Genomic DNA, 10,677 nt, shown 5'->3' on the forward strand with positions numbered 1-10,677 from the left:
GGAGAATCAGTCAAGCAAGCAAAATTGTGCAATTCCTATTGAATCAAAGCCCTAGGGTTGACTCAACATGTTCATGTGACCTAGGGACTATTTTGAAGTGATTTGGCCAAGGATTGGATGATCAAAGCTCAACAGTCAAGCTGAATGTCATCTGAAACCCTAGAAAGTCAACTGTGGTCAACTGTGCCTGAATTCAAGGATTTGAAGGTGGGAGATGGTTTGAAAGGCCTCATTCATGTCCATACAAGTCTCATTTGACATTTCAAAGATCATCATTGAAGAATTTGAGGTCAGGAGAAAAGTTTCCAAAAATAGTAAGTGACCTGTAATTTCAAACTGCCAAAAATGGAAAGGTCTTCTCCTCAAATTTACGTCATCATAAAAGCTTCAAATGGAATTTTTTCCAACATGAAAGTTGAAGATCTTGCTCCCACCTTTCCAAAAAGTCCAAGAACATCCATTTCTCATGTGTGGTTGGAAAGTTATGATCAAATCATTGTCCATGAATTTTGAACTTCAAAGTTGGATAACTTTCACACCAATTGGCCAAATTGAGTGGGGTTTTTTGCTACAATCTCCATTTGAAATGCTCTATCATAATAATTCATTGCATTTCACCAAAAGTCATCACACAAAAATGGCATTTTTCAAGTGAATTCATTTTGAATTTTGGAGGGAAAAGGTGATTTTGAAAAGAATGCATAATTTTCATTCCAAACCAATTGTATTGGCCTTAAAACAAAATTTTGGACTTGCTACAAGGTGAATTTGCACTGTTCCATTGATCACATTACATGAGGGCATTTTGGCCAAGTTACATCACATGATCATTTCACTTAATCCATTTACATTTTGCTAATCATGATTAAGGAGCTTCATTAGCAGTTGGTATAAAGCACTAATCATAACAGAAAATTAATCAACACATCATAATTTCAGACCTGAAACTTTTTCATCTTAATTTCTCTCAAATTCTCTCAAACTTTTTTCAACTTTTTCCATCGAATTTCTTGATTCCTTTTGCTTGCTTCTTGTTCTAATCATCATTTGCAGGCATGGTGAAAATCTGTTGAAGCAAAATCGTGGATAATTCATGCTGAATCTTGACTGTTGAAACTTGCATATTCACATGGCATTTGGAGATTTCTTCGAATTCAAGCACTGTTGAGCTAAAGCCTTGCATTCATTCATCTTCCTCATCATCATTGAGCATCTGTTTTCATAATTGAAGCCTTGAAACAAGCAAATCAAGATCTGCATCAACTTGAAGGTTAGATTTCGAATCATGCCATTGCTGAAATTATGATGTACATTCTATAGATATTTCCATGTGGATTAGCCTGAGCTTTGTAGTTTTAGATTTCATCAAGTATCGAGTGAGATATTGTGAATCTAAGTTTGAGATGCAAAACTATTTCTGTTCGATCCAAGCAATATAGTGAGAATTAAGACAAATCATGTTAGGATTGTTGTTGTGCTTGAGAAGATGAAGCTATTGATGTGTTCAATTTTGATTTTGGTGATATTTGTTCATATGCTGGAAATCTGATGAAGAACATGATGAATATGTTTAAGAACCATTGCCAGATCGCGTTTGATCCATATATCTGTGTGTTTGCATGAAATTTTCTGTTTGTGAGCCATGAGCCAATCACACTGTGCCACATGTATTAGTGAAACGCAGCGCTTCACTGTATGGCGCGCTCGTTTGAATTTGGAGGAGGTTCGATCCTCCGCTCCAGCGTTTCCACATTTGGCTTTTGGCAATTTTTCACCTTATGCTTCACATGTTCATGCTTGGTTTCACACCTTTTTTTATTTTTTCTCCTCATTCAAAATTGCATAACTCTCAAACCATTAATCCAATTGATGTGAGATTTTTTCCATGATGATCCTTGCCATGTCTAATTTTTTTTGATGATTTTTATGAAAATTGTGCACGTGTGGATTTCTGTTTTGGCTAGGGTTTATGTGAGCATGTCATTTGTTGCACCTTGTTTACCATTTTGATCATGAAATGATGATGCTTAATTGGATGAAGTTGAAATTTTGTATGCATAATCTAGACATCTAGAGGAGCATTTTGGTAAGTAGTTTGTGATTTTTTCATTCCTGGATTGTGAGATATGACCTGATCATTGAAGGTGTGACAATTTGTGTCACACCATTTCTTGCTTGACTTCCTGATTTTTGTTACCATGCCATATGAACTCAAAATGCTCTGAATTTTTGCATGTTGACTCTTATGAATGTTAAGTTAGCTTATGAATTTTCATGGAACTTTGAATGCATTTCCTATTTGTTTGAGATTTTCTCCCCTGTTTGACCAATTGTGGACCTTTTGTGAGTCATGATTTCATATGATTTGTGAAATTCTTGTTGTTTATTGGATGGACTTGAAATTTGGCATGTGTATTATAGACATCTTGAAGTGTGTCATGGCTTTGATTTGGTTCATTTATCTTATGCCAATTATGTTTTATGATTGCTTGAAGTTGATGCATGTTTTGGTGCCTTGTATGAGCTTGTTTGAGTATGCTTTGACTTGATGATTTTAATTGACTTGCTTCCCTTGGTCCAAATGACTTGAAATTTGGTGTGTAGGTCATGTTATGAATGTTGTTTGACCATGAATTTTTTGGGGATTTATTGAAATGTTTGTGAGTTGATGTGGATTGAATCTTTCTGTTTGCTCCTATGAGGTTCTAAATTGCATGCTTTGCACTCTTTGCCTTATGAAATGATCTTAGTGAATTATATGAATGTGAGACCACTTGGATTTGATTCTTATTTGATTAATCTTGATTTTGGATAAGTTTCATGTTCTGTTTTGGTTTATTGCTCCCATTTTGACCCTAGTCTTGTACTAGTGGTTTGTGCTCTCACATTTGAGCTTTGTTTCAGGTCAAAGAGCACAATTGCTTATACTTGATGATGTGCATTCAATTGGAGTTGGTTTATAGCTTGTTTATGACTAACTTTGAGTTTGTTTTGTAGGCATTGAGACTTGAACTTGTGCCTTGTGGCTTGCACCTTTGTGCATTGATGCTTGTTATCTGTTTGTGTTGTGGACTTGTAATTTTCTGTTTGACTTATGTTTGTCTGGTATACTGATTATGTTGGATTGATTTCAGGTACCTTAGTTGCTATAGTTCCTTGGTGAACTTGCTTTTGCTTTGCTTGCTAGCTTGAGCATTGAGGTATAATGATCTCTTCTCCATGTAGTCTGGAAGACCTGGCCTCTTACTTGGCCAGGCACCTGTCTGAAGTCCTCCTTAAGAGGCAATGTTTGTGCTTGTCTATATTTGTCCCCAAGCAGGAAAAGACCTTTGATAAGGCAATTGGCAGATACAAGAGATGTGCAATCCATCTCCTGCTATTTGTTTAGTCATCCCTTTGCTCACACAACTGGTGTTGATGCATTGTGGATAGTAACCCAAGATCCTTGTACAATTGTACAGTTAAGTCAGTATCATAAGTGTAGAAGGGTTCCCACTTTCTGAACCCACACTTTATTGTCTGAAGCTCTCCCAGGCCATGGATAAGAGCTGTGAAGTCTCATCTTCACTCACCTTTCATCAACTTCACCCTAACTCTCAATGTTAGGGTTAAGTGCTAACATCACCCTGATACAGTTGGCTTGCTCTTGCAGCCTAACCTTTGTTTGAGCCCCACTTGGTGTGTATATAGTGTGTGCTATTTGTGATTGTTTGATTTTTCCTGTACTTAGGTTTAGCTTGCTCCCTGTGCAAGTTAGATAGCGACCTTGACTTAGGGATGATTTTGCATGATAACATCTAGGCTCGAGTCGTAGTCTCCCTAGTTGTGTCTCCCACTGTTATCTGGTTAGGCTAGTCCTTTGTCCCTGCGTAGGGGAACTACGTCGCCCTGATCCTCATACCAGATGAGGTACGTAGGCAGGAGATGAGCTGATCTCTCCGGGCGCCCTTTTTGTTTTGTCTTTGTGTGTGTCAGGAGATGGATGTAAGACCAGCGATTGGCATTCCGTATCCTCTTGTTGTGTGCTTGGAGTCCGGTATAAGTCCATCAAGTGGCATCTGGTTTCCAGTGTGGGTGTGTTTTGGTTCGGAATCTGATGTAAGTCCAGCGATTGGCATTCAGATTCCATGTTTGCCTGTGTTTGGTGTGCGTGAGCCGAGCTACGAATGCTCTGATTCTTCTTAGTCCAAGAAGATACGTATGCATAGGATGCGACATCCTAGCGAGCATGTTTTTCCCCGGTCTGAACTACTTCGAATCTGATGTCTATGCTTGATAGACTAAGTAGGCCCAGGATGCGATATCCTGCCGAGTCAGTCTCGTTTGTTTCCTTGTGTCTCTTTCAGCCAGTGTTTGTTTGTTTATGAGCAGTGTTTTAGCAACCATTTTCCTTCCTTTTGTGCGTGGATCCCGTCGAGTACGACGAATGCGTAGGGGTGCTAATACTTTCCCTTCGCATAACCGACTCCCAATCCCATTCTCTTTGGTCGCGAGACCATGTCTTTTCCAGGTTTACTCTGAGCGTTTCCTTTCCTTCTTTTGGGATAATAACGCACGGTGGCGGCTCTGTTGTTCTGTTTCCCGCCGGTTTTTCGCGTAATGCGACACTTAGTAATCACAATGGACGTGAGTCAGCGTGCCACATACTTGGTAATCACAATGGACGCGTGAGATTAGAACAAAATAACAAGATCATGTGGCTGGGAGACATGCCAGCGCATGGCCGGAGTTGTAGCTCCGGTCTTCTTCTCCGGCGGACCTCACCGGACTGGTCCACCCTCAGTCATCACTAAAATAAAAACGGAGGACATGATCTGAAAGAAAAAATGGTGCAGAGTACGAATTTGACCTCAATTTTAAATAACTTCACATATATTGAAAGATATGAGGAGTTGAATTTTGAGGTGTGTCAACTGAGTTGCTTCGATTTGACTTCTAAGCAACTCAATCTTCTTGCCTACATTGGTAAGACTTTAGACAACCAAGAATCAAGATAATTAAGCAAGATTGAGAGAGAATCTAAGAGATGAAAATTTCTGGAAAATACCTTCAATGTAGGTCTGGATTCAACTGTTCTTGCTTTGGCTAGTGCTTGATCTCACTCAGAATGCTTGGAGAAGTAGAATGGAATGCACAAAAGGTCTTGGAACCCTGGAGTTTTGAATCTCAAAACAGTGAGAATTCAAACTCAATTTCAAATGAAATTCTCAGGATTATCCTCTCAAATGGAAGGGTTAGAGGTTTGGGGCAAAGTTGGCGCGAATGTGTGTTGAATTCTGATGCTAGAGGGCTCTATTTATAGCTGCAGCTCATGATATTTGCACCTTCAAATTCACTTTCCAAAATTGGCAATTGATGATGCATGGGTGCATGGGCGTGTACAGGCCCATGAGATCATTGCTAAAGGTCGACAAATGAATGTAAGTGAGTCTGAAATTAACTTGGATTGCAAGGCAAGTGTGTGTGAAGATTTGAAGTTTGATCTTTGCAGAATGATGATACCATGTTCATGCCATGCGCAACCCTAGTAATTCTTGACCAAAACGGATGAACTTGGACTTTTTGGAAATGTTAGATCAAGGAGAACAATTTTCATGTTCAACACTTTTACATTTGAAGCTTTTATCATGATGAATTTTGTGGTGGAATTTTGGAAATTTTAACATGTTGAAATTTTTTCTAAGTGTCAAGCCATATATCTCAGTATACCACCTTGCTTAACTTTTTATGTGAGCTCCAAATGAGAAAAGTGTATTCATAAAAGTTGTAGATATTTCAAAGAACTTCAAAACGGTAACCAATTTCATGTCATATGGAGTTGAAATGATAGAGTTATGCATTTTTGAAGTTTGGAAAAATCAATTGTTCAATGATATATGTCAAAAGTGACCTATAATGTAGCCTCATATCACATTCTCATAAAAGTTAAATTAGCTCTCACTTGAAACATCGAAGTTGAAGTAGACATCTTGAATTTTATTGTGCAACTTGGAAGTATTTCTTCTCATAAAAATTGAGCATGTTATGGCCTTGGGAAGTTGACTTTCAAATTAGGGTTTAGACAAAATGACCTATAATGTTTCAACATAGAAAATGATTTTCCAAGCAAAACTAGATATAGGTATCAACATGAAAGTTGTTTGTTATGTAATTTAGAGTAACTTTGTTCTTGGAATAATTTTCATATGGTGAAAATTGTAGGAGATAGGGTCTAGGGAGACCCAGTTTTGATCAGATGAATTCATCTGGCCAACCACCATCAACCAACTTGCTAACCTTCAATTCTCTTGACTTTATAGGCTCATGGTAGATCATATATGCATAAGATGATGAATTTTTAAGTGTCCCTTGAGAAATTTGATCAATTGGTGAGATAGCTAGTTGGAGAAATTACTCAAGATACCCAGTCAAACTAGGGTTTCCAAGGCAAATCACCCTCAAACTCTTGAAGAGAACTTGATCAATATAACATGCAGAGATAATTGGGACTCATATATGATGCTCATAAACATTCTTGGCTCAATTCATGGTTGTGCCCTTTGTCATGGGGGTTTCAAACCCTAGATGTGAACTTGATAGATCAATGGAGATCATGCCCTACCTACAAAAGAGTTAGGCAAACACAAAGGCATATTTTAGGTATTTTGGTTAGTAAAATGATAAAATACAAGTATGATATAATCATAAAGTTATTGGTGATCTCTCCCACAACAAACCCAATGAAGGAGGGGTAAGGAGGATGCCAAGGTATGATCCCAATGCTAATGCTTATGATGAAATTGCATGAGGGATCTTAGGGTCCAAATTGGGGTCTTACACATTGGGGCAGTGATTATTACTCCTCAAGGCAGTCATTTTCCTTTTATATCTAGGTTGACAATTAAATGTACAAATAATATGGTTGATTATAAAGCTTGCGTTATGGCGCTTGAAGAAGCCATTGATCCCATAATTAAATATCTTAACGTCTATGGAGATTCAACTTTGGCTGTGAATCATATCAAAAGTTAATGGGAGATGAATCAACCCGGTTTGATACCGTACAGAGATTATGAGAGGAGAAATTCAACTTTCTTTACAAAGGTTGAGTTTCATCATATCCCTTGAGATGAAAACCAGATGGCAGATGCTCTTGCAACATTGACTTCCATGATTGTGGTGAAGTTTTGGAATGAAGTTCCCAATTTGACTGTGATACGTCTTGATAAGCCAGCTCATGTGTTTTCCATTGAAGAAGTCAAAGATGAAAAGCCATGGTATTTTGATATCAAATATTTCCTGAATGACGAGAAGACTTTGAGAGACAAGAAGACAAGAAGACTTACCCGTCTGGGACATCTTTGAAAGACAAGAAGACTTTGAAAAGATTATTTGGAAACTTCTACCTGAATGGTGATGTGCTTTATAAGAGAAATTTCAATAAGGTTTTTCTTAGATGCATGGATAGACACGAAGTTGTCCTGTTGATGACTGAAGTCCATGAAGGTTCCTTTGGTACCCATTCCAATGGACATGATATGTAAAAGAAGATGTTGAGAGCAGGTTACTATTGGCTGACAATAGAATCTGACTCTTGCAAGTTTGTGAAGAAACGCCACAAGTGTCAAATTCATGAAGATAAGATTCGTGTTCCTCGAACATTGTTGAATTTCATTTCCTCAATATGGCCCTTCTCCATGTGGGGAAATGATATGATTGGCGTGATTGAGTCTAGAGCTTCGAACGGACATTGTTTCATTCTGGTGGCTATTGATTACTTCACAAAGTGGGTTGAAGTGGCATCATATACAAATGTGACCAAGCAGGTGGTGATCGGATTTATCAAGAATTAGATTATATGCCGTTATGGTGTGCCAAGTAAGATCATTAATGATAATGGATCGAACTTGAATAATAATATGGTGGAATCTCTTTGCAAGGAATTCAAGATTGCACATCATAAATCTTCTCCCTACAGATCCAAGATGAATGGGGTTGTTGAAACTGCAAACAAAAATATCAAGAAGATCATCCAAAAGATGGTTGTAACATATAAAGATTGGCATGAGATGCTTCCATTTGCCTTGCATGGGTACCGTACATCCATCCACACTTCAATAGGGGCAACCCCAATCTCTTTTGTTTATGGCATGGAAGTTGTGCTCCCCGTGGAGGTTGAGATCCCATCATTACGTGTATTGATAGAAGCCAAGTTGGCAGAAGCTTAATGGTGTCAGACCATATATGACCAGCTGAATTTGATTGAAGAGAAGAGATTGACTGCCATGTGTCATGGTCAGTTATATTAGAAGAGAATGAAGAAAGCTTTTGATAAGAAGGTCAATCCTCGTATGTTCAGAGAAGGTGACCTCGTGCTCAAGAAGATTTTATCTTTCAAACCTAATGCTAGGAGCAAATGGAATCCTAATTATGAAGGCCCATATGTTGTTAAGATAGCCTTTTCAGGCGATGCTTTGATTCTTACAACTATGGATGGTGAAGAGTTCACTCGTCCTATTAATGTCGATGTAGTCAAGAAATCCTTCGCCTAAAAAAGAAAAGAACAATTCGCTAAGTTGAAAACCCGAAAGGGTGGCTTAGGCAAAAATGAACTTCTCGGTGGATTCAAAACCCAAAAGGGCGGTCCAGGCTAAAGTTAGAGACATAAAACAAAAAAATTCATCCTGTTAGATTGAGTACCCCACCTTGGGGAAATCTAGGCAAAATTAGGGATTATGGCAAGTGACTGCATTCGGCTCGCCCTGACCTTTGAAGCAGTTTTGAGTGGTCATTTGGCTCTGATTCATCCTTCTCAACCAATGACAAGCACATTAGATTTTGAAGTTGGTTGGGAGAGTAGTGGTCACTGTGTTAAATGTAGCCTTTTTCCATGTATATTACCATTTTCTAACTTTGTAAAGATCCGTGGAGTCCCGCCATTTGCGGACTACCATTCTATTAAATAAAGTTAAGCTTTTATCCAATTATTTGATATTCTTATTTGTTTCTGTTTTAAAATCGAATTTTTATGCTGATAATTTTGAAATGAATAAGTTAATGAATAATCATGTTTCTTAAAATAATAAGGCATTTACTTTAAGAATAATCAATTTCAAAAAGGAACATCAACAGCAATATCAAGGACGGTAAGTCTTGACGTGTGAGACATTGTTGGTCTTCCCCGAGCAGTGGTTTGGTGACTTTACCTCCACAAGAGTTTGTTGTTCATCCCCAGCATGCTTGGTGGGTTTTCATCCCCAGAAGAGCTGATATTTTGTTCCCTGTGTGTTTCATCTTTCCTCATATGAGGTGTTCATGTTTTTGCATTTTCCAGCTTGTGTATTGGTGAATGAACCTTGGATTATCTTAGAACCTTTATTTGGTCTCCAAATCCTTGTAGCGGGGTATTCGTTACCTTTAGATTTATCGACTAAATCAAAAGTAAACCATACAAGTCGAGTGGCCACCGCACTTCTATTTATCCAAAGGAAAGGTTCGAAAGCGAACAAGAACCGAGAAGTTTTATCGAATCAAAACCTAATAAAAATGTCAGAGATCGGGGTAAGGGGGTTGGTTATCCAATAGGAAGGTTTTAAGCACCCAAAACATCCTAGGTACTCCTAGGGAGCCCTTCTTATACTTGTTGTAAGGATGGTATTTTTGTGAAAAATTCGTTTGTGCAAACACGATTGGGGAGATGAGAAGAGAATATATTATTTACAATTTTGTGTTTGAATGGATAAACCCATTGCCTATGTACCATCTTAAAAAAGATTAGGATCAAAACCTCGTAGTTCGGGGTAAAAATCTCAAAACAAGTTGGTGAATTGATTTGATCCAAACGCCTTAAGGTTTTTTGTTATCCAAGGGAGAAAACTCAACCTAAAAACCACAAGTCCACCATGTGAGGATAACTTCAACATGCTAGTGGGAGGTTAACCCTATAATAAGCATGGAAGACTCATTGTCCATCACTAAGGATATAAGTGAGTATTACATCTACCTCAAGGATAACTCAAACCTAATAGCTAAAGTTTAAGAAAATTTTTTGATAAGAAAGTGGCCATTGAAACCACAAAAGCATTTGAATGAGTTGTATTTACGAATGAAAAGTATTTACAAAATATGGTCAAAGTTGACTTAAAGATTCAATTCAAAATAAGTGTTATGAAAAGAAAGTTTGAAAATCAAAAGCATAATGCTTAGGTTTCTAATGTTTCAAAACAAGTGTTAATGTTTTGCACAAAAGTTTTGGCTTGGGTTAGAATGGAGGGAATAAGAAGAATAGCTAAAGTCCTGATCATACAAGAGATGAAGGATAAGAAACAAGACCACAAATGGAGTTCCCTTCTTGAGATCATATTGATGATCCAAGTAGCTCCCATCCTTTAGAATAAGCAAGCAAATAAGTGTATACTCAAGCAATCAATCAAGCAAGCAAAGCTTTTAGTAATCTTCCAATGGCTCTTGTATCTCTCACTTTAGAAGCACATGACAATGGTTCTTTAATATGGCTCAAATAGGAATCCCTAGCAGAAAAGCACACACGTCAAAAAGTTCCATAATGTAAACCAATAATGGACAAGAGTGAGTTTAGAGATTTGGTCCTTCTAATCCATCTTCAACATTAAGGCCTTTTTACTCCATTTTGCATAGGGAATGTCCTAGAATCTAAGTCCTTTTCGTCCATTTTTGCAT

This window comes from Lathyrus oleraceus, chromosome 5 (assembly GCF_024323335.1).
Source record: "Lathyrus oleraceus cultivar Zhongwan6 chromosome 5, CAAS_Psat_ZW6_1.0, whole genome shotgun sequence".
NCBI classification, from domain to species: domain Eukaryota; kingdom Viridiplantae; phylum Streptophyta; class Magnoliopsida; order Fabales; family Fabaceae; genus Lathyrus; species Lathyrus oleraceus.